Genomic DNA, 6,000 nt, shown 5'->3' on the forward strand with positions numbered 1-6,000 from the left:
TACGTAACACATAATCTCTTCATAATATTTCAGTGTGGTTTACCGTAGTTTCTATCAATACAGCAAATGCCTTGTCTATGGCGACATTCCAGTGGTTTTAAATTACACCAAATATTGTTTGTTTACAGCGAAAGTTTCATATTACACTGATTCAGCCATTATCGGATCACCTCTAAGTGCGAGGGGTTTTCTCAAGACCGCCACAAAAAGGTCACACTGCAATAATGCAGTAAATCTTAAAATAGAAATGACATTTTGGTTACAAGCCATAATCATCAAGAATATGTATGCTGCAATACATTATATGTGATCGGAATACAAATGAAAATAAAACATTTTTGTGAGATAATTTAGTTTTGAACTATTCAAAACTATTGGCAAACAAATAATGTAAATCACAGAGGATCATTGACTAAGATCATAGACAAATATAACATATAAAGTATAAACATTAGAACTTTATAAAACATCAATTATGTCATTTATTGTTTAGACAGGTTTAATTAAGTAAAACGATTGTCATAACAAACACTTCAAATCACGGAGACTCTTTCACTAAGATCACAAATTAATATACCAGACAAAAAATATTTACTTTACTTCTGCATAACAAGCAATTCTGATATTTGCAAAAGATAAAAGTATAGTTAACAATGAAGTGAAGTGCTATCTTTATTTGCATTTATTAACAAAATAGCATTTGATAGTTGCAGGCCTTTAACCGTTCCTATTTTTTCCTACTTTTCCCACTTTTTCATACTTTGTTTATTTCCTTCCTACTTTTATTTATTTTTGCACTAAAACCTCCTACTATTTCTACGTTTTGCTAGAGAGAAAAACATTTATTGTTAGTTGTATTTTCGGAATGTAAAAGCTGTAAAACTGGCAAGTTTCTGTTGAGGAAAGGTGTTGCTAGCAGCTCCAGCCATCTGTTGGAAACTCTAGTTTTTAAGGTCAGTATTGGAGTTATTTATTATATAGGACTGCTTGTTGTTATATGGGTACACATCTTTAAGCATCCAGAAACACTTAATAATGTATGAACCCCAATGATGCACTGCTTAGGGTATTTGGTTACTTTCACACGGATAATTTTAGCATTTAATATTATTAGCAAGTAAAACAATATGATTAGGATGGCCACACATTATGGAAAACAGGGGAAATTATCAGGTAAAAAATCTCCGCAGAGAAAAATCAAACATTTTCGTCATTGTGCAAGCTGGAACATTTATATTTGCCTTTAAATTGTTCTGGTTCATCTTTAAATGTAACAAGTAACAATAAACAAAAGCAAGAGTGCCAAACTGTCACAAGATACGCCCGTTTGAGGGTTTCGGACACCATGCTAAATGTTTGAAATGCACTAAGTGACCCCGTGACCTAGTTTTGGACACGGCATGACCCATATTTGAACTTGACCTAGATATTGTGTAGATACAACTTCTGACAAAATTGCTGAAGATCGGATGAAAACTACTTCAATTAGAGAGCGGACACCATGTTAAATGCTTGAAATGCACTCAGTGACCTCGTGACCTAGTTTTTGACTCGGTATGACCCATCTTTGCACTTGACCTAGATATCATTTAGACACTCGAACTTGACCTAGATATTGTCTAGATACAACTCTGAGCAAGTTTGGTGAAGATCGGATGAAAACTATTTGAATTAGAGAGCGGACACTGCTGTGGACGCCTCCGCCGCCCGCCCGCCCGCCGCCCGCCCGCCAGCCCGCCGCCCGCCCGCCCGCCCGCCGCCCGCCAAGGTGAAACTATAATACGTCCCGTTTTTTTCAAAACGGGCGTATAAAAACTGTGTGGCCACTATTAAGATGCTTTACATTAAAGTTTTAACCGAGATTATTAAAATTAATTATGTGTTTGTGTGTTTAACATTTGAAAGTAACCAATATTGAAAACAGCTATGACCAGCACATAATGTTTAAACAAAATTATGCCATTTGCCGCAGCTTTATATTTGTTTCTGTCACTTGCTTGTAACATTATCCTGGTTTTATTTGATACAAATACTGCATGCTACTAATGTTCGAACTATTTGTCCTAAGATTATATTTTAAGGAATGCATAATATAATTTTGGACTTTGTTATAGTTTAGATAGGATTTAAATGAACATTATATGGTAGTATTGATATCACATATCTAAATAATGCTAGTGGGTATAACCTTTTTCTGATTCCTTTAGACTGTTCATGCGTGCTGTTGTTTTATCCTAAACCTAACTAACAGTAACAATGCCTTGAGGCAAAACTAACTTCAACTCTGCTTGGCTAGTTAAGCTGGACAATAATGGTTCAATTCTTAGTGATTGGTGTCAGCAAGATCCATCAAATCCCTTTTCTGAATTCTGCATCGTATGTTCCAAGAGGATATTATGTTCTAACAGTGGTGTGCAGCAAATATTGAATCATGCTGATGGACAAAACTACACACAAATGGTAGCAAAGCATCCAAATGTAATTCTCAGAAGTTGCACTTCACGAAACCTGTCCCTGTACCATCAACTAGTCGCCAAGCAGAAACTCTGTTGGCATTCAAGGTGGCATCCTGTGGTCTTTTATACAGCATGTATGATGTTTTTCTAGTTCTTTTTAGGGCTATGTTTCCTGACCAAGTGACTGATGACTTTAGTATGAGTAAGACCAAAGCGTCTTATTTGATATTGGATAGTATTGGACCATTTCTAAAAAAAACTTTTTTAGTACATCAATTTCAGCAAGGCTGCTTATACTGTTCAGTTTGATTAAACTGGGATTTGCCAAGACAAAAACAGTGTGACATTTTCTTAAGGTTTTGGAATTTAAAGAAAAAAGACATATCTACAATCTAGTTGCAATAATTCAACTCTAAGCTTTATAGCCCAATGGGCTGCTTAGAGTTGCAATGCGCTCTCTCTTGTCCATGGGTGCAAAATGTTATCAACAATGCAAGGGCTAAGGAACACTGACTTTGTAACCTGTTGAGAGGAAATGAAACATATGCTGAAATCCAGTTTCTGACAAATGCTGGACCATTATTTAAAACTTTCCATCAATCAAAATCCAGAACCTCTCATTCATGTGCTTTACTCTGAAGCTGCAGCTCTGCGGAAATCAATCATGTCATGCTTCATAATGTTTCATATTGTAAAAAATTGTACAGGAAGACTTTTGTTTGACATTGATGTCAAAAACAAAGATCATTGTGTAGATGTACATACACTGAAGGTTGGTAGTGACACTAGGAAAACTTTGTCTTCGTTGACCATGGAAGTAAAAAAAGGTTTTTATTTGTCATGAGAGCTTTCTACCAGACTGTAGTTGCCTACCTACAGAAGAATTTGCCTACCTACAGAAGAATTTGAATCACGATCTGATCAGGGGAGCCAAATGTCTCCACCCAGAGGTACGGGACCAGGACCATGTACAGAAGCTGTTGACTGTTCTGTGCAATGCCCTGCCAACAGTGCCTGATAGGGATGTTTCTTCCATCACAGATGAATGGAAAGTATTAAGAGCTAAAGGGATCTCTAAAACTGAAACTTACGATGAAAATGAACACTTAAAAAGAATAGATTACTATTGGAGATATGTTCTCAGCATCAAAAACAAAGCAGGAGGATTGAAGTATCCAAACTTGTGTAAAAATGTGCAAACAACCCTGTGCATAACCCTTGGGAACGCAGATGTAGTGAGAAGTTTGTCGATCAACAAAAAGATCCTGACTCCTGAACAAGCATGTCTGTCTGTGGAATCCTTTAATGGGCTGAGAATGATAAGATACATTGTTAGCATGTATGGTGTTGTTACTGATGTTCCAATAAGTAAAGAACATTTACAAGTGTTTGGCAAGCCAAAAAAGAAATATTCAGAGAGAACTGAAGCTGAAAAGGAAGATAAATTATTGAGAGATAAACAAGCAAGTTTAGATAAACAAGCTAAAGAAAGAGAGACATAACTTGTAAAGAAGCAGCAAGAAAGGAAGAGAAAGTTGAATGAAAAAGAAAAAGACGTGGAGATTAAAGAAAAGGGTCTTTCAGAGGATCTGAAAAGGGATAATGAGCTAATGGATGAAGCTTATGGAATACTTGCAGCAGCTATTAAAGCAAATGACTTCAAAGAATTCAACATTTCACAGCCCATGATTAAAGTAGCAAAACTGAACTGTAAGAAAGCAACTAAGGCTGTAGAAAAGTGCAAAGAGGAAAGAGATGAAATTGAAAAAAATATGAATGCTTTATATGTAGATATTATTAACACTTGCTAGCTGCTCTGAATATGCTTCTGGAGTTTACCCAACTTAATTTGTGTTTGAAGAATATAGTTCTTTTGATAATGTGAACCTTAATGCTTGAGTACAAACTAATGTATGTCATGTGTTATAATTGAGTTAGCTGTGTGCTATGAGATTATCTCAATAATGCTAAAACATTTTGAAAAATATGTTTCTGTTATAATGTTACTAATACAATACAATAAAAAAACATTTAAGCTGTGAGCATCAGATGGCTGCACATTTTAACTACAGAAGCTTGGCATGCAACAGCAACTAAGATACCTACAACAAATTAGCTTTCGGAATGGTGAGAATGATCATCTGTAAAGATAAGAATTGGTTTACACCGATAAATAAGGTGTAAATATCCTTCGTATTAATACTATTATTTTTATCGATAATCTCCATACTTTTGCTACTTTTTCTTCCGAAAAACTCCTCTTGTTTTCCTACTTTTCTATCGGAAACCAGTTGAAGGCCTGTAATTGATATTAATTAATTAATGTCTATTTCAGTTTCAATATGCTTAGTTTAACTACGTTTCATGTTATTTTATTCCACCGATTGCATCCTGTTAATAGCATTACTTTGTTTCTTTAGACAATGTCCAATTAAACACGGCTTAATCAAAATGCAAAACTGTTACATCAAATAAATCTATATTTGTTTATTTTAAGGCACTATATTATCTTCCTTGAGAATAATACAATATGTCTTTTTCGCATTTTCAATGACATTTAATCCCCGAAAGTTTACTTTTGTTTAACAACCATTGCGAAACCCATTTCATCTGCTTTTTAAATCATGATTGGATTTGCAATCAAAACTTTAGCAGATGGGACGTTTCCTAACTCGATAAACCACTTGTCAACTCGTACTTTTGTAAGCTTTGCTCCATTTCCTTCCAAGACTGCTAACTTCTTATCTTAAAAAATACTTGTTTTGGGGCATTAATTCATAGAAGTAGTAAAAACTTTGCCTCCCATAAGTAGTTACATGTATTTTCATCTCGTTAAATACAACATTTTGAAAACACATCGATAAAAACGTGTATGGCTTTAGTCACATACCCTTTCGGCCATTTCTTTCAGCCATTTCGACATCGTTACTTCCTCCATGTTAGTTAATACAGTTGTCGAATCTTTCCTCTTATCGTCCGTATCCACAGAAAACCTTCTATTCAAGTATTGTAAGAAAAATCGAAATTGTCAGATTCCTTTTTTGTTGATACTGTTGCTTTTTCAATGGAAAGACGTGCTCAACTGGCGCTTAGCATTTTGGAGAATACTGCTTCTTCCTTTGCTTGGCTTTAGTTACAGATGGGCTTTCGTTGACTCTTGTCTGTCTAATGGACCTCGACATCTTTGTCTTTAAATGATGTATGTTTTGCACTTAATTAATGTTATAAGATAGCGTTAGATAAACTTGTACAGACTAGATGACATCAAAATAGATGTATACATTTAAAAAATAAGTTACTATAATAACACCGGGAAATAAAGGTAATACGATCAACAACATTTAATTGATAAAGAAGCCATATATAAGACTTGAGTATGAATTAACATTTAAAGCATTTAACGGTTCCAAATCAGATATGGAACTGAATCAATCAATTCATTCCGTAAAAATGCTGCGTCAATTTTCTATATTAATCCACTGTGTGCATTTAAACACTCAATTTACGTTGCAAGACCTTGTTTTCCTAGATACTAAGATACAAA

The 6,000-nt window shown here is 34.8% G+C and overlaps 1 protein-coding gene across 20 annotated transcripts in view; it reads left to right on the forward strand.

The window, feature by feature from the left end:
• LOC127867266 (interferon-inducible GTPase 1-like) overlaps window positions 1-6,000 on the forward strand; it is a 175,945-nt gene that overhangs the window by 88,893 nt on the left and 81,052 nt on the right. For 4 of the 20 annotated variants that reach the window (XM_052408293.1, XM_052408299.1, XM_052408294.1 and 1 more), the window contains 2 exons: window positions 907-953; window positions 4,493-4,583. The exons of 12 other annotated variants lie outside the window; for them this stretch is intronic. The gene's annotated coding sequence lies outside the window, so the exon portion shown is untranslated. Of the gene's footprint in view, window positions 1-906; window positions 954-2,111; window positions 4,584-6,000 lie in introns of those variants that run through there. 4 more of the 20 variants (XM_052408304.1, XM_052408305.1, XM_052408302.1 and 1 more) reach the window with 2 other exon arrangements.

Source organism: Dreissena polymorpha, chromosome 2 (genome assembly GCF_020536995.1).
Source record: "Dreissena polymorpha isolate Duluth1 chromosome 2, UMN_Dpol_1.0, whole genome shotgun sequence".
Classification (NCBI taxonomy): Eukaryota; Metazoa; Mollusca; class Bivalvia; order Myida; family Dreissenidae; genus Dreissena; species Dreissena polymorpha.